At 41.3% G+C, this 26,515-nt stretch overlaps 10 non-coding genes across 10 annotated transcripts; all 10 read right to left on the minus strand.

The window, feature by feature from the left end:
• Positions 1-2,626: 2,626 nt before the first annotated feature.
• TRNAY-GUA (transfer RNA tyrosine (anticodon GUA)) lies at positions 2,627-2,712 on the minus strand. Its single transcript is given in 2 exon segments — positions 2,627-2,662; positions 2,676-2,712. It is a non-coding gene; the product is annotated as a tRNA-Tyr (tRNA).
• A 1,805-nt stretch (positions 2,713-4,517) lies between these two features.
• Positions 4,518-4,603, minus strand: TRNAY-GUA (transfer RNA tyrosine (anticodon GUA)). The gene is given in 2 exon segments: positions 4,518-4,553; positions 4,567-4,603. It is a non-coding gene; the product is annotated as a tRNA-Tyr (tRNA).
• A 1,205-nt stretch (positions 4,604-5,808) lies between these two features.
• TRNAY-GUA (transfer RNA tyrosine (anticodon GUA)) lies at positions 5,809-5,894 on the minus strand. Its single transcript is given in 2 exon segments — positions 5,809-5,844; positions 5,858-5,894. It is a non-coding gene; the product is annotated as a tRNA-Tyr (tRNA).
• A 3,745-nt stretch (positions 5,895-9,639) lies between these two features.
• TRNAY-GUA (transfer RNA tyrosine (anticodon GUA)) lies at positions 9,640-9,725 on the minus strand. The gene is given in 2 exon segments: positions 9,640-9,675; positions 9,689-9,725. It is a non-coding gene; the product is annotated as a tRNA-Tyr (tRNA).
• Positions 9,726-10,268: 543 nt separating this feature from the next.
• On the minus strand, positions 10,269-10,354 carry TRNAY-GUA (transfer RNA tyrosine (anticodon GUA)). Its single transcript is given in 2 exon segments — positions 10,269-10,304; positions 10,318-10,354. It is a non-coding gene; the product is annotated as a tRNA-Tyr (tRNA).
• Positions 10,355-13,451: 3,097 nt separating this feature from the next.
• Positions 13,452-13,537, minus strand: TRNAY-GUA (transfer RNA tyrosine (anticodon GUA)). Its single transcript is given in 2 exon segments — positions 13,452-13,487; positions 13,501-13,537. It is a non-coding gene; the product is annotated as a tRNA-Tyr (tRNA).
• A 3,744-nt stretch (positions 13,538-17,281) lies between these two features.
• On the minus strand, positions 17,282-17,367 carry TRNAY-GUA (transfer RNA tyrosine (anticodon GUA)). Its single transcript is given in 2 exon segments — positions 17,282-17,317; positions 17,331-17,367. It is a non-coding gene; the product is annotated as a tRNA-Tyr (tRNA).
• Positions 17,368-19,218: 1,851 nt separating this feature from the next.
• On the minus strand, positions 19,219-19,304 carry TRNAY-GUA (transfer RNA tyrosine (anticodon GUA)). The gene is given in 2 exon segments: positions 19,219-19,254; positions 19,268-19,304. It is a non-coding gene; the product is annotated as a tRNA-Tyr (tRNA).
• A 2,489-nt stretch (positions 19,305-21,793) lies between these two features.
• On the minus strand, positions 21,794-21,879 carry TRNAY-GUA (transfer RNA tyrosine (anticodon GUA)). The gene is given in 2 exon segments: positions 21,794-21,829; positions 21,843-21,879. It is a non-coding gene; the product is annotated as a tRNA-Tyr (tRNA).
• Positions 21,880-26,253: 4,374 nt separating this feature from the next.
• On the minus strand, positions 26,254-26,339 carry TRNAY-GUA (transfer RNA tyrosine (anticodon GUA)). Its single transcript is given in 2 exon segments — positions 26,254-26,289; positions 26,303-26,339. It is a non-coding gene; the product is annotated as a tRNA-Tyr (tRNA).
• Positions 26,340-26,515: the final 176 nt, after the last annotated feature.

Below are 26,515 nucleotides of genomic sequence, written 5' to 3' on the forward strand. Positions count from 1 at the left end.
ATTTTCAGTGATGAAATATAATATAATTATAAATTGTCTGTTATTTTACTTTCCAAGTATTTTACTTTCCAAGTATTCAATAAAATGTGCATTTGGCAAAAGTCCTTTGAGCCGGATTTGAACCAGCGACGAGCTATCGAAGGCTTGGCAAATCATTCTCTAGCAAACTCAATACGAGCTTCCACTTCAACCGTCGACTTGTAAACATCTCTTGCAATTCGTGCAAAATACTACAAATTTGGCTTGTGAGGTTCCCGAATTGAGTAAAAGCACATCAGTTCCCAATTAAAAAAATGCCCCCCTCCGCAGTCTCCCGCATGTTACTGACCACCATACTAAGGGGGAAAAGTTGAAAGGCGCGCCTCACAGGCCATCTCCTCAGAGTATTCAGCCGTGTTGGGCCTTGACAATATTTTAATGTCTTGGATGGTGTATAGTGTTCTCCCATTTCCCTTGAGAAATCAAGATCGTCAAGGGGATTCTGCTGTTTTGTCAGTTCATAGCAAGAGATGGGGATCCAAAACACCTCACAGGAAACCAACGAAGATTGGTGTCGGACAGAAACATAACGTGGCCACAGCCTCAAAGCAAAAGGCATCTATTTTCAGTGATGAAATATAATATAATTATAAATTGTCTGTTATGTTATTTTCCAAGTATTTTACTTTCCAAGTATTCAATAAAATTTGCATTTGGCAAAAGTCCTTCAATCTGGATTTGAACCAGCGACCTAAGGATGCCTGTTTTAGCACTACAGTCCTCTGCTCTACCAACTGAGCTATCGAAGGCTTGCTAAATCAGTCTCTAGCAAGCTCAATACGAGCTTCCACTTCAACCGTCGACATTCAAACATCTCTTGCAATTCGTGCAAAATACTACAAATTTGGCTTGTGAGGTTCCCGAATTGAGTAAAAGCACATCAGTTCACAATTAATAAAATGACCCCCTCCGCAGTCTCCCGCATGTTACTGACCACCATACTAAGGGGGAAAAGTTGAAAGGCGGCGCCTCACAGGCCATCTCCTCAGAGTATTCAGCCGTGTTGGGCCTTGACAATATTTTAATATCTTGGATGGTGTATAGTGTTCTCTCATTTCCCTTGAGAAATCAAGATTGTCAAGGGGATTATGCTGTTTTGCCAGTTCATAGCAAGAGATGGGGATCAAAAAAACACCTCACAGGAAACCAAAGAAGATTGGTGTTGGACAGAAAAATAATGTGGCCACAGCCTCAATGCAAAAGGCATCTATTTTCAGTGATGAAATATAATATAATTATAAATTGTCTGTTATGTTATTTTCCAAGTATTTTACTTTTCAAGTATTCAATAAAATTTGCATTTGGCAAAAGTCCATCGAGCCGGATTTGAACCAGCGACCTAAGGATGCCTGTTTTAGCACTACAGTCCTCTGCTCTACCAACTGAGCTATCGAAGGCTTGGCAAACCGTTCTCTAGCAAGCTCAATTCGAGCTTCCACTTCAACCGTCGACATGCAAACATCTCTTGCAATTCGTGCAAAATACTACAAATTTGGCTTGTGAGGTTCCCGAATTGAGTAAAAGCACATCAGTTCCCAATTTAAAAAATGACCGCCTCCGCAGTCTCCCGCATGTTACTGACCACCATACTAAGGAGGAAAAGTTGAAAGGCGGCGCCTCACAGGCCATCTCCTCAGAGTATTCATCAGTGTTCGGCCTTGACAATATTTTAATATCTTGGATGGTGTATGGTGTTCTCCCATTTCCCTTGAGAAATCAAGATTGTCAAGGGGATTCTGCTGTTTTGTCAGTTCATAGCAAGAGATGGGGATCCAAAACACCTCACAGGAAACCAACGAAGATTGGTGTCGGACAGAAAAATAACGTGGCCACAGCCTCAAAGCAAAAGGCATCTATTTTCAGTGATGAAATATAATATAATTATAAATTGTCTGTTATTTTATTTTCCAAGTATTTTACTTTCCAAGTATTCAATAAAATTTGCATTTGGCAAAAGTCCTTCGAGCCGGATTTGAACCAGCGACCTAAGGATGCCTGTTCTACCACTACAGTCCTCCGCTCTACCAACTGAGCTTTCGAAGGCTTGGCAAATCATTCTCTAGCAAACTCAATACGAGCTTCCACTTCAACCGTCGACTTGTAAACATCTCTTGCAATGTGTGCAAAATACTACAAATTTGGCTTGTGAGGTTCCCGAATTGAGTAAAAGCACATCAGTTCCCAATTAAAAAAATGACCCCCTCCGCAGTCTCCCGCATGTTAATGACCACCATACTAAGGGGGAAAAGTTGAAAGGCGGCGCCTCACAGGCCATCTCCTCAGAGTATTCAGCCGTGTTGGGCCTTGACAATATTTTAATATCTTGGATGGTGTATAGTGTTCTCTCATTTCCCTTGAGAAATCAAGATTGTCAAGGGGATTCTGCTGTTTTGCCAGTTCATAGCAAGAGATGGGGATCCAAAACACCTGACAGGAAACCAATGAAGATTCGTGTTGGACAGAAAAATAACGTGGCCACAGCCTCAAAGCAAAAGGCATCTATTTTCAGTGATGAAATATAATATAATTATAAATTGTCTGTTATTTTACTTTCCAAGTATTTAATAAAATTTGCATTTGGCAAAAGTCCTTTGAGCTGGATTTGAACCAGCGACCTAAGGATGCCTGTTTTACCACTACAGTCCTCCGCTCTACCAACTGAGCTATCAAAGGCTTGGCAAATTAACTCTAGCAAACTCAATACGAGCTTCCACTTCAACCGTCGACTTGTAAACATCTCTTGCAATTCGTGCAAAATACTACAAATTTGGCTTGTGAGGTTCCCGAATTGAGTAAAAGCACATCAGTTCCCAATTAAAAAAATGACCCCCTCCGCAGTCTCCCGCATGTTACTGACCACCATACTAAGGGGGAAAAGTTGAAAGGCGGCACCTCACAGGCCATCTCCTCAGAGTATTCAGCCGCGTTGGGCCTTGACAATATTTTAATATCTTGGATGGTGTATAGTGTTCTCTCATTTCCCTTGAGAAATCAAGATTGTCAAGGGGATTCTGCTGTTTTGCCAGTTCATAGCAAGAGATGGGGATCCAAAACACCTCACAGGAAACCAATGAAGATTTGTGTTGGACAGAAAAATAACATGGTCACAGCCTCAAAGCAAAAGGCATCTATTTTCAGTGATGAAATATAATATAATTATAAATTGTCTGTTATTTTACTTTCCAAGTATTTTACTTTCCAAGTATTCAATAAAATGTGCATTTGGCAAAAGTCCTTTGAGCCGGATTTGAACCAGCGACGAGCTATCGAAGGCTTGGCAAATCATTCTCTAGCAAACTCAATACGAGCTTCCACTTCAACCGTCGACTTGTAAACATCTCTTTCAATTCGTGCAAAATACTACAAATTTGGCTTGTGAGGTTCCCGAATTGAGTAAAAGCACATCAGTTCCCAATTAAAAAAATGCCCCCCTCCGCAGTCTCCCGCATGTTACTGACCACCATACTAAGGGGGAAAAGTTGAAAGGCGCGCCTCACAGGCCATCTCCTCAGAGTATTCAGCCGTGTTGGGCCTTGACAATATTTTAATGTCTTGGATGGTGTATAGTGTTCTCCCATTTCCCTTGAGAAATCAAGATTGTCAAGGGGATTCTGCTGTTTTGTCAGTTCATAGCAAGAGATGGGGATCCAAAACACCTCACAGTAAACCAACGAAGATTGGTGTCGGACAGAAACATAACGTGGCCACAGCCTCAAAGCAAAAGGCATCTATTTTCAGTGATGAAATATAATATAATTATAAATTGTCTGTTATTTTATTTTCCAAGCATTTTACTTTCCAAGTATTCAATAAAATTTGCATTTGGCAAAAGTCCTTCAATCTGGATTTGAACCAGCGACCTAAGGATGCCTGTTTTACCACTACAGTCCTCTGCTCTACCAACTGAGCTATCAAAGGCTTGGCAAATCAATCTCTAGCAAACTCAATACGAGCTTCCACTTCAACCGTCGACTTGTAAACATCTCTTGCAATTTGTGCAAAATACTACAAATTTGGCTTGTGAGGTTCCCGAATTGAGTAAAAGCACATCAGTTCCCAATTAAAAAAATGACCCCCTCCGCAGTCTCCCGCATGTTAATGACCACTATACTAAGGGGGAAAAGTTGAAAGGCGGCGCCTCACAGGCCATCTCCTCAGAGTATTCAGCCGTGTTGGGCCTTGACAATATTTTAATATCTTAGATGGTGTATAGTGTTCTCTCATTTCCCTTGAGAAATCAAGATTGTCAAGGGGATTCTGCTGTTTTGCCAGTTCATAGCAAGAGATGGGGATCCAAAATACCTGACAGGAAACCAATGAAGATTCGTGTTGGACAGAAAAATAACGTGGCCACACCCTCAAAGCAAAAGGCATCTATTTTCAGTGATGAAATATAATATAATTATAAATTGTCTGTTATTTTACTTTCCAAGTATTTTACTTTCCAAGTATTCAATAAAATGTGCATTTGGCAGAAGTCCTTTGAGCCGGATTTGAACCAGCGACCTAAGGATGCCTGTTTTACCACTACAGTCCTCCGCTCTACCAACTGAGCTATCAAAGGCTTGGCAAATCAACTCTAGCAAACTCAATACGAGCTTCCACTTCAACCGTCGACTTGTAAACATCTCTTGCAATTCGTGCAAAATACTACAAATTTGGCTTGTGAGGTTCCCGAATTGAGTAAAAGCACATCAGTTCCCAATTAAAAAAATGACCCCCTCCGCAGTCTCCCGCATGTTACTGACCACCATACTAAGGGGGAAAAGTTGAAAGGCGGCACCTCACAGGCCATCTCCTCAGAGTATTCAGCCGCGTTGGGCCTTGACAATATTTTAATATCTTGGATGGTGTATAGTGTTCTCTCATTTCCCTTGAGAAATCAAGATTGTCAAGGGGATTCTGCTGTTTTGCCAGTTCATAGCAAGAGATGGGGATCCAAAACACCTCACAGTAAACCAACGAAGATTGGTGTCGGACAGAAACATAACGTGGCCACAGCCTCAAAGCAAAAGGCATCTATTTTCAGTGATGAAATATAATATAATTATAAATTGTCTGTTATTTTATTTTCCAAGCATTTTACTTTCCAAGTATTCAATAAAATTTGCATTTGGCAAAAGTCCTTCAATCTGGATTTGAACCAGCGACCTAAGGATGCCTGTTTTACCACTACAGTCCTCTGCTCTACCAACTGAGCTATCAAAGGCTTGGCAAATCAATCTCTAGCAAACTCAATACGAGCTTCCACTTCAACCGTCGACTTGTAAACATCTCTTGCAATTTGTGCAAAATACTACAAATTTGGCTTGTGAGGTTCCCGAATTGAGTAAAAGCACATCAGTTCCCAATTAAAAAAATGACCCCCTCCGCAGTCTCCCGCATGTTAATGACCACTATACTAAGGGGGAAAAGTTGAAAGGCGGCGCCTCACAGGCCATCTCCTCAGAGTATTCAGCCGTGTTGGGCCTTGACAATATTTTAATATCTTAGATGGTGTATAGTGTTCTCTCATTTCCCTTGAGAAATCAAGATTGTCAAGGGGATTCTGCTGTTTTGCCAGTTCATAGCAAGAGATGGGGATCCAAAATACCTGACAGGAAACCAATGAAGATTCGTGTTGGACAGAAAAATAACGTGGCCACACCCTCAAAGCAAAAGGCATCTATTTTCAGTGATGAAATATAATATAATTATAAATTGTCTGTTATTTTACTTTCCAAGTATTTTACTTTCCAAGTATTCAATAAAATGTGCATTTGGCAGAAGTCCTTTGAGCCGGATTTGAACCAGCGACCTAAGGATGCCTGTTTTACCACTACAGTCCTCCGCTCTACCAACTGAGCTATCAAAGGCTTGGCAAATCAACTCTAGCAAACTCAATACGAGCTTCCACTTCAACCGTCGACTTGTAAACATCTCTTGCAATTCGTGCAAAATACTACAAATTTGGCTTGTGAGGTTCCCGAATTGAGTAAAAGCACATCAGTTCCCAATTAAAAAAATGACCCCCTCCGCAGTCTCCCGCATGTTACTGACCACCATACTAAGGGGGAAAAGTTGAAAGGCGGCACCTCACAGGCCATCTCCTCAGAGTATTCAGCCGCGTTGGGCCTTGACAATATTTTAATATCTTGGATGGTGTATAGTGTTCTCTCATTTCCCTTGAGAAATCAAGATTGTCAAGGGGATTCTGCTGTTTTGCCAGTTCATAGCAAGAGATGGGGATCCAAAACACCTCACAGGAAACCAATGAAGATTCGTGTTGGACAGAAAAATAACATGGTCACAGCCTCAAAGCAAAAGGCATATATTTTCAGTGATGAAATATAATATAATTACAAATTGTCTGTTATTTTACTTTCCAAGTATTTTACTTTCCAAGTATTCAATAAAATGTGCATTTGGCAGAAGTTCTTCGAGCCGGATTTGAACCAGCGACCTAAGGATGCCTGTTTTACCACTACAGTCCTCCGCTGTACCAACTGAGCTATCGAAGGCTTGCCAAATCAGTCTCTAGCAAGCTCAATACGAGCTTCCACTTCAACCGTCGACATTCAAACATCTCTTGCAATTCGTGCAAAATACTACAAATTTGGCTTGTGAGGTTCCCGAATTGAGTAAAAGCACATCAGTTCACAATTAAAAAAATGACCCCCTCCGCAGTCTCCCGCATGTTACTGACCACCATACTAAGGAGGAAAAGTTGAAAGGCGGCGCCTCACAGGCCATCTCCTCAGAGTTTTCATCAGTGTTCGGCCTTGACAATATTTTAATATCTTGGATGGTGTATAGTGTTCTCCCATTTCCCTTGAGAAATCAAGATTGTCAAGGGGATTCTGCTGTTTTGTCAGTTCATAGCAAGAGATGGGGATCCAAAATACCTCACAGGAAACCAACGAAGATTGGTGTCGGACAGAAAAATAACGTGGCCACAGCCTCAAAGCAAAAGGCATCTATTTTCAGTGATGAAATATAATATAATTATAAATTGTCTGTTATTTTACTTTCCAAGTATTTTACTTTCCAAGTATTCAATAAAATGTGCATTTGGCAAAAGTCCTTTGAGCCGGATTTGAACCAGCGACGAGCTATCGAAGGCTTGGCAAATCATTCTCTAGCAAACTCAATACGAGCTTCCACTTCAACCGTCGACTTGTAAACATCTCTTGCAATTCGTGCAAAATACTACAAATTTGGCTTGTGAGGTTCCCGAATTGAGTAAAAGCACATCAGTTCCCAATTAAAAAAATGCCCCCCTCCGCAGTCTCCCGCATGTTACTGACCACCATACTAAGGGGGAAAAGTTGAAAGGCGCGCCTCACAGGCCATCTCCTCAGAGTATTCAGCCGTGTTGGGCCTTGACAATATTTTAATGTCTTGGATGGTGTATAGTGTTCTCCCATTTCCCTTGAGAAATCAAGATCGTCAAGGGGATTCTGCTGTTTTGTCAGTTCATAGCAAGAGATGGGGATCCAAAACACCTCACAGGAAACCAACGAAGATTGGTGTCGGACAGAAACATAACGTGGCCACAGCCTCAAAGCAAAAGGCATCTATTTTCAGTGATGAAATATAATATAATTATAAATTGTCTGTTATGTTATTTTCCAAGTATTTTACTTTCCAAGTATTCAATAAAATTTGCATTTGGCAAAAGTCCTTCAATCTGGATTTGAACCAGCGACCTAAGGATGCCTGTTTTAGCACTACAGTCCTCTGCTCTACCAACTGAGCTATCGAAGGCTTGCTAAATCAGTCTCTAGCAAGCTCAATACGAGCTTCCACTTCAACCGTCGACATTCAAACATCTCTTGCAATTCGTGCAAAATACTACAAATTTGGCTTGTGAGGTTCCCGAATTGAGTAAAAGCACATCAGTTCACAATTAATAAAATGACCCCCTCCGCAGTCTCCCGCATGTTACTGACCACCATACTAAGGGGGAAAAGTTGAAAGGCGGCGCCTCACAGGCCATCTCCTCAGAGTATTCAGCCGTGTTGGGCCTTGACAATATTTTAATATCTTGGATGGTGTATAGTGTTCTCTCATTTCCCTTGAGAAATCAAGATTGTCAAGGGGATTATGCTGTTTTGCCAGTTCATAGCAAGAGATGGGGATCAAAAAAACACCTCACAGGAAACCAAAGAAGATTGGTGTTGGACAGAAAAATAATGTGGCCACAGCCTCAATGCAAAAGGCATCTATTTTCAGTGATGAAATATAATATAATTATAAATTGTCTGTTATGTTATTTTCCAAGTATTTTACTTTCCAAGTATTCAATAAAATTTGCATTTGGCAAAAGTCCATCGAGCCGGATTTGAACCAGCGACCTAAGGATGCCTGTTTTAGCACTACAGTCCTCTGCTCTACCAACTGAGCTATCGAAGGCTTGGCAAACCGTTCTCTAGCAAGCTCAATTCGAGCTTCCACTTCAACCGTCGACATGCAAACATCTCTTGCAATTCGTGCAAAATACTACAAATTTGGCTTGTGAGGTTCCCGAATTGAGTAAAAGCACATCAGTTCCCAATTTAAAAAATAACCGCCTCCGCAGTCTCCCGCATGTTACTGACCACCATACTAAGGAGGAAAAGTTGAAAGGCGGCGCCTCACAGGCCATCTCCTCAGAGTATTCATCAGTGTTCGGCCTTGACAATATTTTAATATCTTGGATGGTGTATGGTGTTCTCCCATTTCCCTTGAGAAATCAAGATTGTCAAGGGGATTCTGCTGTTTTGTCAGTTCATAGCAAGAGATGGGGATCCAAAACACCTCACAGGAAACCAACGAAGATTGGTGTCGGACAGAAAAATAACGTGGCCACAGCCTCAAAGCAAAAGGCATCTATTTTCAGTGATGAAATATAATATAATTATAAATTGTCTGTTATTTTATTTTCCAAGTATTTTACTTTCCAAGTATTCAATAAAATTTGCATTTGGCAAAAGTCCTTCGAGCCGGATTTGAACCAGCGACCTAAGGATGCCTGTTCTACCACTACAGTCCTCCGCTCTACCAACTGAGCTTTCAAAGGCTTGGCAAATCATTCTCTAGCAAACTCAATACGAGCTTCCACTTCAACCGTCGACTTGTAAACATCTCTTGCAATGTGTGCAAAATACTACAAATTTGGCTTGTGAGGTTCCCGAATTGAGTAAAAGCACATCAGTTCCCAATTAAAAAAATGACCCCCTCCGCAGTCTCCCGCATGTTAATGACCACCATACTAAGGGGGAAAAGTTGAAAGGCGGCGCCTCACAGGCCATCTCCTCAGAGTATTCAGCCGTGTTGGGCCTTGACAATATTTTAATATCTTGGATGGTGTATAGTGTTCTCTCATTTCCCTTGAGAAATCAAGATTGTCAAGGGGATTCTGCTGTTTTGCCAGTTCATAGCAAGAGATGGGGATCCAAAACACCTGACAGGAAACCAATGAAGATTCGTGTTGGACAGAAAAATAACGTGGCCACAGCCTCAAAGCAAAAGGCATCTATTTTCAGTGATGAAATATAATATAATTATAAATTGTCTGTTATTTTACTTTCCAAGTATTTTACTTTCCAAGTATTCAATAAAATGTGCATTTGGCAAGAGTCCTTCGAGCCGGATTTGAACCAGCGACCTAAGGATGCCTGTTTTACCACTACAGTCCTCCACTCTACCAACTGAGCTATCGAAGGCTTGGCAAATCAACTCTAGCAAACTCAATACGAGCTTCCACTTCAACCGTCGACTTGTAAACATCTCTTGCAATTCGTGCAAAATACTACAAATTTGGCTTGTGAGGTTCCCGAATTGAGTAAAAGCACATCAGTTCCCAATTAAAAAAATGACCCCCTCCGCAGTCTCCCGCATGTTACTGACTACCATACTAAGGGGGAAAAGTTGAAAGGCGGCACCTCACAGGCCATCTCCTCAGAGTATTCAGCCGCGTTGGGCCTTGACAATATTTTAATATCTTGGATGGTGTATAGTGTTGTCTCATTTCCCTTGAGAAATCAAGATTGTCAAGGGGATTCTGCTGTTTTGCCAGTTCATAGCAAGAGATGGGGATCCAAAACACCTCACAGGAAACCAACGAAGATTCGTGTTGGACAGAAAAATAACGTGGCCACAGCCTCAAAGCAAAAGGCATCTATTTTCAGTGATGAAATATAATATAATTATAAATTGTCTGTTATTTTACTTTCCAAGTATTTAATAAAATTTGCATTTGGCAAAAGTCCTTTGAGCTGGATTTGAACCAGCGACCTAAGGATGCCTGTTTTACCACTACAGTCCTCCGCTCTACCAACTGAGCTATCAAAGGCTTGGCAAATTAACTCTAGCAAACTCAATACGAGCTTCCACTTCAACCGTCGACTTGTAAACATCTCTTGCAATTCGTGCAAAATACTACAAATTTGGCTTGTGAGGTTCCCGAATTGAGTAAAAGCACATCAGTTCCCAATTAAAAAAATGACCCCCTCCGCAGTCTCCCGCATGTTACTGACCACCATACTAAGGGGGAAAAGTTGAAAGGCGGCACCTCACAGGCCATCTCCTCAGAGTATTCAGCCGCGTTGGGCCTTGACAATATTTTAATATCTTGGATGGTGTATAGTGTTCTCTCATTTCCCTTGAGAAATCAAGATTGTCAAGGGGATTCTGCTGTTTTGCCAGTTCATAGCAAGAGATGGGGATCCAAAACACCTCACAGGAAACCAATGAAGATTTGTGTTGGACAGAAAAATAACATGGTCACAGCCTCAAAGCAAAAGGCATCTATTTTCAGTGATGAAATATAATATAATTATAAATTGTCTGTTATTTTACTTTCCAAGTATTTTACTTTCCAAGTATTCAATAAAATGTGCATTTGGCAAAAGTCCTTCGAGCTGGATTTGAACCAGCGACCTAAGGATGCCTGTTTTACCACTACAGTCCTCCGCTGTACCAACTGAGCTATCGAAGGCTTGACAAATCAGTCTCTAGCAAGCTCAATACGAGCTTCCACTTCAACCGTCGACATTCAAACATCTCTTGCAATTCGTGCAAAATACTACAAATTTGGCTTGTGAGGTTCCCGAATTGAGTAAAAGCACATCAGTTCACAATTAAAAAAATGACCCCCTCCGCAGTCTCCCGCATGTTACTGACCACCATACTAAGGAGGAAAAGTTGAAAGGCGGCGCCTCACAGGCCATCTCCTCAGAGTTTTCATCAGTGTTCGGCCTTGACAATATTTTAATATCTTGGATGGTGTATAGTGTTCTCCCATTTCCCTTGAGAAATCAAGATTGTCAAGGGGATTCTGCTGTTTTGTCAGTTCATAGCAAGAGATGGGGATCCAAAATACCTCACAGGAAGCCAACGAAGATTGGTGTCGGACAGAAAAATAACGTGGCCACAGCCTCAAAGCAAAAGGCATCTATTTTCAGTGATGAAATATAATATAATTATAAATTGTCTGTTATTTTACTTTCCAAGTATTTTACTTTCCAAGTATTCAATAAAATGTGCATTTGGCAAAAGTCCTTTGAGCCGGATTTGAACCAGCGACGAGCTATCGAAGGCTTGGCAAATCATTCTCTAGCAAACTCAATACGAGCTTCCACTTCAACCGTCGACTTGTAAACATCTCTTTCAATTCGTGCGAAATACTACAAATTTGGCTTGTGAGGTTCCCGAATTGAGTAAAAGCACATCAGTTCCCAATTAAAAAAATGCCCCCCTCCGCAGTCTCCCGCATGTTACTGACCACCATACTAAGGGGGAAAAGTTGAAAGGCGCGCCTCACAGGCCATCTCCTCAGAGTATTCAGCCGTGTTGGGCCTTGACAATATTTTAATGTCTTGGATGGTGTATAGTGTTCTCCCATTTCCCTTGAGAAATCAAGATTGTCAAGGGGATTCTGCTGTTTTGTCAGTTCATAGCAAGAGATGGGGATCCAAAACACCTCACAGTAAACCAACGAAGATTGGTGTCGGACAGAAACATAACGTGGCCACAGCCTCAAAGCAAAAGGCATCTATTTTCAGTGATGAAATATAATATAATTATAAATTGTCTGTTATTTTATTTTCCAAGCATTTTACTTTCCAAGTATTCAATAAAATTTGCATTTGGCAAAAGTCCTTCAATCTGGATTTGAACCAGCGACCTAAGGATGCCTGTTTTACCACTACAGTCCTCTGCTCTACCAACTGAGCTATCGAAGGCTTGGCAAACCGTTCACTAGCAAGCTCAATTCGAGCTTCCACTTCAACCGTCGACATGCAAACATCTCTTGCAATTCGTGCAAAATACTACAAATTTGGCTTGTGAGGTTCCCGAATTGAGTAAAAGCACATCAGTTCCCAATTTAAAAAATGACCGCCTCCGCAGTCTCCCGCATGTTACTGACCATCATACTAAGGAGGAAAAGTTGAAAGGCGGCGCCTCACAGGCCATCTCCTCAGAGTATTCATCAGTGTTCGGCCTTGACAATATTTTAATATCTTGGATGGTGTATGGTGTTCTCCCATTTCCCTTGAGAAATCAAGATTGTCAAGGGGATTCTGCTGTTTTGTCAGTTCATAGCAAGAGATGGGGATCCAAAACACCTCACAGGAAACCAACGAAGATTGGTGTCGGACAGAAAAATAACGTGGCCACAGCCTCAAAGCAAAAGGCATCTATTTTCAGTGATGAAATATAATATAATTATAAATTGTCTGTTATTTTACTTTCCAAGTATTTTACTTTCCAAGTATTCAATAAAATTTGCATTTGGCAAAAGTCCTTCGAGCCGGATTTGAACCAGCAACCTAAGGATGCCTGTTTTACCACTACAGTCCTCTGCTCTACCAACTGTGCTATCAAAGGCTTGGCAAATCAATCTCTAGCAAACTCAATACGAGCTTCCACTTCAACCGTCGACTTGTAAACATCTCTTGCAATTTGTGCAAAATACTACAAATTTGGCTTGTGAGGTTCCCGAATTGAGTAAAAGCACATCAGTTCCCAATTAAAAAAATGACCCCCTCCGCAGTCTCCCGCATGTTAATGACCACTATACTAAGGGGGAAAAGTTGAAAGGCGGCGCCTCACAGGCCATCTCCTCAGAGTATTCAGCCGTGTTGGGCCTTGACAATATTTTAATATCTTAGATGGTGTATAGTGTTCTCTCATTTCCCTTGAGAAATCAAGATTGTCAAGGGGATTCTGCTGTTTTGCCAGTTCATAGCAAGAGATGGGGATCCAAAATACCTGACAGGAAACCAATGAAGATTCGTGTTGGACAGAAAAATAACGTGGCCACACCCTCAAAGCAAAAGGCATCTATTTTCAGTGATGAAATATAATATAATTATAAATTGTCTGTTATTTTACTTTCCAAGTATTTTACTTTCCAAGTATTCAATAAAATGTGCATTTGGCAGAAGTCCTTTGAGCCGGATTTGAACCAGCGACCTAAGGATGCCTGTTTTACCACTACAGTCCTCCGCTCTACCAACTGAGCTATCAAAGGCTTGGCAAATCAACTCTAGCAAACTCAATACGAGCTTCCACTTCAACCGTCGACTTGTAAACATCTCTTGCAATTCGTGCAAAATACTACAAATTTGGCTTGTGAGGTTCCCGAATTGAGTAAAAGCACATCAGTTCCCAATTAAAAAAATGACCCCCTCCGCAGTCTCCCGCATGTTACTGACCACCATACTAAGGGGGAAAAGTTGAAAGGCGGCACCTCACAGGCCATCTCCTCAGAGTATTCAGCCGCGTTGGGCCTTGACAATATTTTAATATCTTGGATGGTGTATAGTGTTCTCTCATTTCCCTTGAGAAATCAAGATTGTCAAGGGGATTCTGCTGTTTTGCCAGTTCATAGCAAGAGATGGGGATCCAAAACACCTCACAGGAAACCAATGAAGATTCGTGTTGGACAGAAAAATAACATGGTCACAGCCTCAAAGCAAAAGGCATATATTTTCAGTGATGAAATATAATATAATTATAAATTGTCTGTTATTTTACTTTCCAAGTATTTTACTTTCCAAGTATTCAATAAAATGTGCATTTGGCAGAAGTTCTTCGAGCCGGATTTGAACCAGCGACCTAAGGATGCCTGTTTTACCACTACAGTCCTCCGCTGTACCAACTGAGCTATCGAAGGCTTGCCAAATCAGCCTCTAGCAAGCTCAATACGAGCTTCCACTTCAACCGTCGACATTCAAACATCTCTTGCAATTCGTGCAAAATACTACAAATTTGGCTTGTGAGGTTCCCGAATTGAGTAAAAGCACATCAGTTCACAATTAAAAAAATGACCCCCTCCGCAGTCTCCCGCATGTTACTGACCACCATACTAAGGAGGAAAAGTTGAAAGGCGGCGCCTCACAGGCCATCTCCTCAGAGTTTTCATCAGTGTTCGGCCTTGACAATATTTTAATATCTTGGATGGTGTATAGTGTTCTCCCATTTCCCTTGAGAAATCAAGATTGTCAAGGGGATTCTGCTGTTTTGTCAGTTCATAGCAAGAGATGGGGATCCAAAATACCTCACAGGAAACCAACGAAGATTGGTGTCGGACAGAAAAATAACGTGGCCACAGCCTCAAAGCAAAAGGCATCTATTTTCAGTGATGAAATATAATATAATTATAAATTGTCTGTTATTTTACTTTCCAAGTATTTTACTTTCCAAGTATTCAATAAAATGTGCATTTGGCAAAAGTCCTTTGAGCCGGATTTGAACCAGCGACGAGCTATCGAAGGCTTGGCAAATCATTCTCTAGCAAACTCAATACGAGCTTCCACTTCAACCGTCGACTTGTAAACATCTCTTGCAATTCGTGCAAAATACTACAAATTTGGCTTGTGAGGTTCCCGAATTGAGTAAAAGCACATCAGTTCCCAATTAAAAAAATGCCCCCCTCCGCAGTCTCCCGCATGTTACTGACCACCATACTAAGGGGGAAAAGTTGAAAGGCGCGCCTCACAGGCCATCTCCTCAGAGTATTCAGCCGTGTTGGGCCTTGACAATATTTTAATGTCTTGGATGGTGTATAGTGTTCTCCCATTTCCCTTGAGAAATCAAGATCGTCAAGGGGATTCTGCTGTTTTGTCAGTTCATAGCAAGAGATGGGGATCCAAAACACCTCACAGGAAACCAACGAAGATTGGTGTCGGACAGAAACATAACGTGGCCACAGCCTCAAAGCAAAAGGCATCTATTTTCAGTGATGAAATATAATATAATTATAAATTGTCTGTTATGTTATTTTCCAAGTATTTTACTTTCCAAGTATTCAATAAAATTTGCATTTGGCAAAAGTCCTTCAATCTGGATTTGAACCAGCGACCTAAGGATGCCTGTTTTAGCACTACAGTCCTCTGCTCTACCAACTGAGCTATCGAAGGCTTGCTAAATCAGTCTCTAGCAAGCTCAATACGAGCTTCCACTTCAACCGTCGACATTCAAACATCTCTTGCAATTCGTGCAAAATACTACAAATTTGGCTTGTGAGGTTCCCGAATTGAGTAAAAGCACATCAGTTCACAATTAATAAAATGACCCCCTCCGCAGTCTCCCGCATGTTACTGACCACCATACTAAGGGGGAAAAGTTGAAAGGCGGCGCCTCACAGGCCATCTCCTCAGAGTATTCAGCCGTGTTGGGCCTTGACAATATTTTAATATCTTGGATGGTGTATAGTGTTCTCTCATTTCCCTTGAGAAATCAAGATTGTCAAGGGGATTATGCTGTTTTGCCAGTTCATAGCAAGAGATGGGGATCAAAAAAACACCTCACAGGAAACCAAAGAAGATTGGTGTTGGACAGAAAAATAATGTGGCCACAGCCTCAATGCAAAAGGCATCTATTTTCAGTGATGAAATATAATATAATTATAAATTGTCTGTTATGTTATTTTCCAAGTATTTTACTTTCCAAGTATTCAATAAAATTTGCATTTGGCAAAAGTCCATCGAGCCGGATTTGAACCAGCGACCTAAGGATGCCTGTTTTAGCACTACAGTCCTCTGCTCTACCAACTGAGCTATCGAAGGCTTGGCAAACCGTTCTCTAGCAAGCTCAATTCGAGCTTCCACTTCAACCGTCGACATGCAAACATCTCTTGCAATTCGTGCAAAATACTACAAATTTGGCTTGTGAGGTTCCCGAATTGAGTAAAAGCACATCAGTTCCCAATTTAAAAAATAACCGCCTCCGCAGTCTCCCGCATGTTACTGACCACCATACTAAGGAGGAAAAGTTGAAAGGCGGCGCCTCACAGGCCATCTCCTCAGAGTATTCATCAGTGTTCGGCCTTGACAATATTTTAATATCTTGGATGGTGTATGGTGTTCTCCCATTTCCCTTGAGAAATCAAGATTGTCAAGGGGATTCTGCTGTTTTGTCAGTTCATAGCAAGAGATGGGGATCCAAAACACCTCACAGGAAACCAACGAAGATTGGTGTCGGACAGAAAAATAACGTGGCCACAGCCTCAAAGCAAAAGGCATCTATTTTCAGTGATGAAATATAATATAATTATAAATTGTCTGTTATTTTATTTTCCAAGTATTTTACTTTCCAAGTATTCAATAAAATTTGCATTTGGCAAAAGTCCTTCGAGCCGGATTTGAACCAGCGACCTAAGGATGCCTGTTCTACCACTACAGTCCTCCGCTCTACCAACTGAGCTTTCAAAGGCTTGGCAAATCATTCTCTAGCAAACTCAATACGAGCTTCCACTTCAACCGTCGACTTGTAAACATCTCTTGCAATGTGTGCAAAATACTACAAATTTGGCTTGTGAGGTTCCCGAATTGAGTAAAAGCACATCAGTTCCCAATTAAAAAAATGACCCCCTCCGCAGTCTCCCGCATGTTAATGACCACCATACTAAGGGGGAAAAGTTGAAAGGCGGCGCCTCACAGGCCATCTCCTCAGAGTATTCAGCCGTGTTGGGCCTTGACAATATTTTAATATCTTGGATGGTGTATAGTGTTCTCTCATTTCCCTTGAGAAATCAAGATTGTCAAGGGGATTCTGCTGTTTTGCCAGTTCATAGCAAGAGATAGGGATCCAAAACACCTGACAGGAAACCAATGAAGATTCGTGTTGGACAGAAAAATAACGTGGCCACAGCCTCAAAGCAAAAGGCATCTATTTTCAGTGATGAAATATAATATAATTATAAATTGTCTGTTATTTTACTTTCCAAGTATTTTACTTTCCAAGTATTCAATAAAATGAAAATTTGCAAGAGTCCTTCGAGCCGGATTTGAACCAGCGACCTAAGGATGCCTGTTTTACCACTACAGTCCTCCACTCTACCAACTGAGCTATCGAAGGCTTGGCAAATCAACTCTAGCAAACTCAATACGAGCTTCCACTTCAACCGTCGACTTGTAAACATCTCTTGCAATTCGTGCAAAATACTACAAATTTGGCTTGTGAGGTTCCCGAATTGAGTAAAAGCACATCAGTTCCCAATTAAAAAAATGACCCCCTCCGCAGTCTCCCGCATGTTACTGACTACCATACTAAGGGGGAAAAGTTGAAAGGCGGCACCTCACAGGCCATCTCCTCAGAGTATTCAGCCGCGTTGGGCCTTGACAATATTTTAATATCTTGGATGGTGTATAGTGTTGTCTCATTTCCCTTGAGAAATCAAGATTGTCAAGGGGATTCTGCTGTTTTGCCAGTTCATAGCAAGAGATGGGGATCCAAAACACCTCACAGGAAACCAACGAAGATTGGTGTCGGACAGAAACATAACGTGGCCACAGCCTCAAAGCAAAAGGCATCTATTTTCAGTGATGAAATATAATATAATTATAAATTGTCTGTTATTTTATTTTCCAAGCATTTTACTTTCCAAGTATTCAATAAAATTTGCATTTGGCAAAAGTCCTTCAATCTGGATTTGAACCAGCAACCTAAGGATGCCTGTTTTACCACTACAGTCCTCTGCTTTACCAACTGAGCTATCTAAGGCTTGGCAAATCAGTCTCTAGCAAACTCAATACGAGCTTCCACTTCAACCGTCGACTTGTAAACATCTCTTGCAATTCGTGCAAAATACTACAAATTTGGCTTGTGACGTTCCCGAATTGAGTAAAAGCACATCAGTTCCCAATTAAAAAAATGACCCCCTCCGCAGTCTCCCGCATGTTACTGACCACCATACAAAGGAGGAAAAGTTGAAAGGTGGCGCCTCACAGGCCATCTCCTCAGAGTATTCATCAGTGTTCGGCCTTGACAATATTTTAATATCTTGGATGGTGTATACTGTTCTCTCATTTCCCTTGAGAAATCAAGATTGTCAAGGGGATTCTGCTGTTTTGCCAGTTCATAGCAAGAGATGGGGATCCGAAACACCTCACAGGAAACCAATGAAGATTGGTGTTGGACAGAAACATAACGTGGCCACAGCCTCAAAGCAAAAGGCATCTATTTTCAGTGATGATATATAATATAATTATAAATTGTCTGTTATTTTATTTTCCAAGTATTTTACTTTCCAAGTATTCAATAAAATTTGCATTTGGCAAAAGTCCTTCGAGCCGGATTTGAACCAGCGACCTAAGGATGCCTGTTCTACCACTACAGTCCTCCGCTCTACCAACTGAGCTTTCGAAGGCTTGGCAAATCATTCTCTAGCAAACTCAATACGAGCTTCCACTTCAACCGTCGACTTGTAAACATCTCTTGCAATTCGTGCAAAATACTACAAATTTGGCTTGTGAGGTTCCCGAATTGAGTAAAAGCACATCAGTCCCCAATTAAAAAAATGACCCCCTCCGCAGTCTCCCGCATGTTAATGACCACCATACTAAGGGGGAAAAGTTGAAAGGCGGCGCCTCACAGGCCATCTCCTCAGAGTATTCAGCCGTGTTGGGCCTTGACAATATTTTAATATCTTGGATGGTGTATAGTGTTCTCTCATTTCCCTTGAGAAATCAAGATTGTCAAGGGGATTCTGCTGTTTTGCCAGTTCATAGCAAGAGATGGGGATCCAAAACACCTGACAGGAAACCAATGAAGATTCGTGTTGGACAGAAAAATAACGTGGCCACAGCCTCAAAGCAAAAGGCATCTATTTTCAGTGATGAAATATAATATAATTATAAATTGTCTGTTATTTTACTTTCCAAGTATTTTACTTTCCAAGTATTCAATAAAATGTGCATTTGGCAAGAGTCCTTCGAGCCGGATTTGAACCAGCGACCTAAGGATGCCTGTTTTACCACTACAGTCCTCCACTCTACCAACTGAGCTATCGAAGGCTTGGCAAATCAACTCTAGCAAACTCAATACGAGCTTCCACTTCAACCGTCGACTTGTAAACATCTCTTGCAATTCGTGCAAAATACTACAAATTTGGCTTGTGAGGTTCCCGAATTGGGTAAAAGCACATCAGTTCCCAATTAAAAAAATGACCCCCTCCGCAGTCTCCCGCATGTTACTGACTACCATACTAAGGGGGAAAAGTTGAAAGGCGGCACCTCACAGGCCATCTCCTCAGAGTATTCAGCCGCGTTGGGCCTTGACAATATTTTAATATCTTGGATGGTGTATAGTGTTGTCTCATTTCCCTTGAGAAATCAAGATTGTCAAGGGGATTCTGCTGTTTTGCCAGTTCATAGCAAGAGATGGGGATCCAAAACACCTCACAGGAAACCAACGAAGATTGGTGTCGGACAGAAACATAACGTGGCCACAGCCTCAAAGCAAAAGGCATCTATTTTCAGTGATGAATTATAATATAATTATAAATTGTCTGTTATTTTATTTTCCAAGCATTTTACTTTCCAAGTATTCAATAAAATTTGCATTTGGCAAAAGTCCTTCAATCTGGATTTGAACCAGCGACCTAAGGATGCCTGTTTTACCACTACAGTCCTCTGCTCTACCAACTGAGCTATCTAAGGCTTGGCAAATCAGTCTCTAGCAAGCTCAATACGAGCTTCCACTTCAACCGTCGACATTCAAACATCTCTTGCAATTCGTGCAAAATACTACAAATTTGGCTTGTGAGGTTCCCGAATTGAGTAAAAGCACATCAGTTCCCAATTAAAAAAATGACCCCCTCCGCAGTCTCCCGCATGTTACTGACCACCATACTAAGGGGGAAAAGTTGAAAGGCGGCGCCTCACAGGCCATCTCCTCAGAGTATTCATCAGTGTTCGGCCTTGACAATATTTTAATATCTTGGATGGTGTATACTGTTCTCTCATTTCCCTTGAGAAATCAAGATTGTCAAGGGGATTCTGCTGTTTTGCCAGTTCATAGCAAGAGATGGGGATCCGAAACACCTCACAGGAAACCAATGAAGATTGGTGTTGGACAGAAACATAACGTGGCCACAGCCTCAAAGCAAAAGGCATCTATTTTCAGTGATGATATATAATATAATTATAAATTGTCTGTTATTTTATTTTCCAAGTATTTTACTTTCCAAGTATTCAATAAAATTTGCATTTGGCAAAAGTCCTTCGAGCCGGATTTGAACCAGCGACCTAAGGATGCCTGTTCTACCACTACAGTCCTCCGCTCTACCAACTGAGCTTTCGAAGGCTTGGCAAATCATTCTCTAGCAAACTCAATACGAGCTTCCACTTCAACCGTCGACTTGTAAACATCTCTTGCAATTCGTGCAAAATACTACAAATTTGGCTTGTGAGGTTCCCGAATTGAGTAAAAGCACATCAGTCCCCAATTAAAAAAATGACCCCCTCCGCAGTCTCCCGCATGTTAATGACCACCATACTAAGGGGGAAAAGTTGAAAGGCGGCGCCTCACAGGCCATCTCCTCAGAGTATTCAGCCGTGTTGGGCCTTGACAATATTTTAATATCTTGGATGGTGTATAGTGTTCTCTCATTTCCCTTGAGAAATCAAGATTGTCAAGGGGATTCTGCTGTTTTGCCAGTTCATAGCAAGAGATGGGGATCCAAAACACCTGACAGGAAACCAATGAAGATTCGTGTTGGACAGAAAAATAACGTGGCCACAGCCTCAAAGCAAAAGGCATCTATTTTCAGTGATGAAATATAATATAATTATAAATTGTCTGTTATTTTACTTTCCAAGTATTTTACTTTCCAAGTATTCAATAAAATGTGCATTTGGCAAAAGTCCTTTGAGCCAGATTTGAACCAGCGACCTAAGGATGCCTGTTTTACCACTACAGTCCTCTGCTCTACCAACTGAGCTATCAAAGGCTTGGAAAATCAACTCTAGCAAACTCAATACGAGCTTCCACTTCAACCGTCGACTTGTAAACATCTCTTGCAATTCGTGCAAAATACTACAAATTTGGCTTGTGAGGTTCCCGAATTGAGTAAAAGCACATCAGTTCCCAATTAAAAAAATGACCCCCTCCGCAGTCTCCCGCATGTTAATGACCACCATACTAAGGGGGAAAAGTTGAAAGGCGGCGCCTCACAGGCCATCTCCTCAGAGTATTCAGCTGTGTTGGGCCTTGACAATATTTTAATATCTTGGATGGTGTATAGTGTTCTCCCATTTCCCTTGAGAAATCAAGATTGTCAAGGGGATTCTGCTGTTTTGTCAGTTCATAGCAAGAGATGGGGATCCAAAATACCTCACAGGAAACCAACGAAGATTGGTGTCGGACAGAAAAATAACGTGGCCACAGCCTCAAAGCAAAAGGCATCTATTTTCAGTGATGAAATATAATATAATTATAAATTGTCTGTTATTTTACGTATTTTACTTTCCAAGTATTCAATAAAATGTGCATTTGGCAAAAGTCCTTCGAGCCGGATTTGAACCAGCGACCTAAGGATGCCTGTTTTACCACTACAGTCCTCCGCTCTACCAACTGAGCTATCGAAGGCTTGGCAAATCGTTCTCTAGCAAACTCAATACGAGCTTCCACTTCAACCGTCGACTTGTAAACATCTCTTGCAATTCGTGCAAAATACTACAAATTTGGCTTGTGACGTTCCCGAATTGAGTAAAAGCACATCAGTTCCCAATGAAAAAAAATGACCCCCTCCGCAGTCTCCCGCATGTTACTGACCACCATACTAAGGGGGAAAAGTTGAAAGGCGGCGCCTCACAGGCCATCTCCTCAGAGTATTCAGCCGTGTTGGGCCTTGACAATATTTTAATATCTTGGATGGTGTATACTGTTCTCTCATTTCCCTTGAGAAATCAAGATTGTCAAGGGGATTCTGCTGTTTTGCCAGTTCATAGCAAGAGATGGGGATCTGAATCACCTCACAGGAAACCAATGAAGATTGGTGTTGGACAGAAACATAACGTGGCCACAGCCTCAAAGCAAAAGGCATCTATTTTCAGTGATGAAATATAATATAATTATAAATTGTCTGTTATTTTATTTTCCAAGCATTTTACTTTCCAAGTATTCAATAAAATTTGCATTTGGCAAAAGTCCTTCAATCTGGATTTGAACCAGCGACCTAAGGATGCCTGTTTTACCACTACAGTCCTCTGCTCTACCAACTGAGCTATCGAAGGCTTGGCAAATCAGTCTCTAGCAAGCTCAATACGAGCTTCCACTTCAACCGTCGACATTCAAACATCTCTTGCAATTCGTGCAAAATACTACAAATTTGGCTTGTGAGGTTCCCGAATTGAGTAAAAGCACATCAGTTCCCAATTAAAAAAATGACCCCCTCCGCAGTCTCCCGCATGTTAATGACCACCATACTAAGGGGGAAAAGTTGAAAGGCGGCGCCTCACAGGCCATCTCCTCAGAGTATTCAGCCGTGTTGGGCCTTGACAATATTTTAATATCTTGGATGGTGTATAGTGTTCTCTCATTTCCCTTGAGAAATCAAGATTGTCAAGGGGATTCTGCTGTTTTGCCAGTTCATAGCAAGAGATGGGGATCCAAAACACCTGACAGGAAACCAATGAAGATTCGTGTTGGACAGAAAAATAACGTGGCCACAGCCTCAAAGCAAAAGGCATCTATTTTCAGTGATGAAATATAATATAATTATAAATTGTCTGTTATTTTACTTTCCAAGTATTTAATAAAATTTGCATTTGGCAAAAGTCCTTTGAGCTGCATTTGAACCAGCGACCTAAGGATGCCTGTTTTACCACTACAGTCCTCCGCTCTACCAACTGAGCTATCAAAGGCTTGGCAAATTAACTCTAGCAAACTCAATACGAGCTTCCACTTCAACCGTCGACTTGTAAACATCTCTTGCAATTCGTGCAAAATACTACAAATTTGGCTTGTGAGGTTCCCGAATTGAGTAAAAGCACATCAGTTCCCAATTAAAAAAATGACCCCCTCCGCAGTCTCCCGCATGTTACTGACCACCATACTAAGGGGGAAAAGTTGAAAGGCGGCACCTCACAGGCCATCTCCTCAGAGTATTCAGCCGCGTTGGGCCTTGACAATATTTTAATATCTTGGATGGTGTATAGTGTTCTCTCATTTCCCTTGAGAAATCAAGATTGTCAAGGGGATTCTGCTGTTTTGCCAGTTCATAGCAAGAGATGGGGATCCAAAACACCTCACAGGAAACCAATGAAGATTTGTGTTGGACAGAAAAATAACATGGTCACAGCCTCAAAGCAAAAGGCATCTATTTTCAGTGATGAAATATAATATAATTATAAATTGTCTGTTATTTTACTTTCCAAGTATTTTACTTTCCAAGTATTCAATAAAATGTGCATTTGGCAAAAGTCCTTCGAGCTGGATTTGAACCAGCGACCTAAGGATGCCTGTTTTACCACTACAGTCCTCCGCTGTACCAACTGAGCTATCGAAGGCTTGACAAATCAGTCTCTAGCAAGCTCAATACGAGCTTCCACTTCAACCGTCGACATTCAAACATCTCTTGCAATTCGTGCAAAATACTACAAATTTGGCTTGTGAGGTTCCCGAATTGAGTAAAAGCACATCAGTTCACAATTAAAAAAATGACCCCCTCCGCAGTCTCCCGCATGTTACTGACCACCATACTAAGGAGGAAAAGTTGAAAGGCGGCGCCTCACAGGCCATCTCCTCAGAGTTTTCATCAGTGTTCGGCCTTGACAATATTTTAATATCTTGGATGGTGTATAGTGTTCTCCCATTTCCCTTGAGAAATCAAGATTGTCAAGGGGATTCTGCTGTTTTGTCAGTTCATAGCAAGAGATGGGGATCCAAAATACCTCACAGGAAGCCAACGAAGATTGGTGTCGGACAGAAAAATAACGTGGCCACAGCCTCAAAGCAAAAGGCATCTATTTTCAGTGATGAAATATAATATAATTATAAATTGTCTGTTATTTTACTTTCCAAGTATTTTACTTTCCAAGTATTCAATAAAATGTGCATTTGGCAAAAGTCCTTTGAGCCGGATTTGAACCAGCGACGAGCTATCGAAGGCTTGGCAAATCATTCTCTAGCAAACTCAATACGAGCTTCCACTTCAACCGTCGACTTGTAAACATCTCTTTCAATTCGTGCAAAATACTACAAATTTGGCTTGTGAGGTTCCCGAATTGAGTAAAAGCACATCAGTTCCCAATTAAAAAAATGCCCCCCTCCGCAGTCTCCCGCATGTTACTGACCACCATACTAAGGGGGAAAAGTTGAAAGGCGCGCCTCACAGGCCATCTCCTCAGAGTATTCAGCCGTGTTGGGCCTTGACAATATTTTAATGTCTTGGATGGTGTATAGTGTTCTCCCATTTCCCTTGAGAAATCAAGATTGTCAAGGGGATTCTGCTGTTTTGTCAGTTCATAGCAAGAGATGGGGATCCAAAACACCTCACAGTAAACCAACGAAGATTGGTGTCGGACAGAAACATAACGTGGCCACAGCCTCAAAGCAAAAGGCATCTATTTTCAGTGATGAAATATAATATAATTATAAATTGTCTGTTATTTTATTTTCCAAGCATTTTACTTTCCAAGTATTCAATAAAATTTGCATTTGGCAAAAGTCCTTCAATCTGGATTTGAACCAGCGACCTAAGGATGCCTGTTTTACCACTACAGTCCTCTGCTCTACCAACTGAGCTATCGAAGGCTTGGCAAACCGTTCACTAGCAAGCTCAATTCGAGCTTCCACTTCAACCGTCGACATGCAAACATCTCTTGCAATTCGTGCAAAATACTACAAATTTGGCTTGTGAGGTTCCCGAATTGAGTAAAAGCACATCAGTTCCCAATTTAAAAAATGACCGCCTCCGCAGTCTCCCGCATGTTACTGACCATCATACTAAGGAGGAAAAGTTGAAAGGCGGCGCCTCACAGGCCATCTCCTCAGAGTATTCATCAGTGTTCGGCCTTGACAATATTTTAATATCTTGGATGGTGTATGGTGTTCTCCCATTTCCCTTGAGAAATCAAGATTGTCAAGGGGATTCTGCTGTTTTGTCAGTTCATAGCAAGAGATGGGGATCCAAAACACCTCACAGGAAACCAACGAAGATTGGTGTCGGACAGAAAAATAACGTGGCCACAGCCTCAAAGCAAAAGGCATCTATTTTCAGTGATGAAATATAATATAATTATAAATTGTCTGTTATTTTACTTTCCAAGTATTTTACTTTCCAAGTATTCAATAAAATTTGCATTTGGCAAAAGTCCTTCGAGCCGGATTTGAACCAGCAACCTAAGGATGCCTGTTTTACCACTACAGTCCTCTGCTCTACCAACTGTGCTATCAAAGGCTTGGCAAATCAATCTCTAGCAAACTCAATACGAGCTTCCACTTCAACCGTCGACTTGTAAACATCTCTTGCAATTTGTGCAAAATACTACAAATTTGGCTTGTGAGGTTCCCGAATTGAGTAAAAGCACATCAGTTCCCAATTAAAAAAATGACCCCCTCCGCAGTCTCCCGCATGTTAATGACCACTATACTAAGGGGGAAAAGTTGAAAGGCGGCGCCTCACAGGCCATCTCCTCAGAGTATTCAGCCGTGTTGGGCCTTGACAATATTTTAATATCTTAGATGGTGTATAGTGTTCTCTCATTTCCCTTGAGAAATCAAGATTGTCAAGGGGATTCTGCTGTTTTGCCAGTTCATAGCAAGAGATGGGGATCCAAAATACCTGACAGGAAACCAATGAAGATTCGTGTTGGACAGAAAAATAACGTGGCCACACCCTCAAAGCAAAAGGCATCTATTTTCAGTGATGAAATATAATATAATTATAAATTGTCTGTTATTTTACTTTCCAAGTATTTTACTTTCCAAGTATTCAATAAAATGTGCATTTGGCAGAAGTCCTTTGAGCCGGATTTGAACCAGCGACCTAAGGATGCCTGTTTTACCACTACAGTCCTCCGCTCTACCAACTGAGCTATCAAAGGCTTGGCAAATCAACTCTAGCAAACTCAATACGAGCTTCCACTTCAACCGTCGACTTGTAAACATCTCTTGCAATTCGTGCAAAATACTACAAATTTGGCTTGTGAGGTTCCCGAATTGAGTAAAAGCACATCAGTTCCCAATTAAAAAAATGACCCCCTCCGCAGTCTCCCGCATG

This window comes from Ambystoma mexicanum, chromosome 1p, assembly GCF_040938575.1.
Source record: "Ambystoma mexicanum isolate Mex_15411 chromosome 1p, UKY_AmexF1_1, whole genome shotgun sequence".
Lineage (NCBI taxonomy): Eukaryota > Metazoa > Chordata > Amphibia > Caudata > Ambystomatidae > Ambystoma > Ambystoma mexicanum.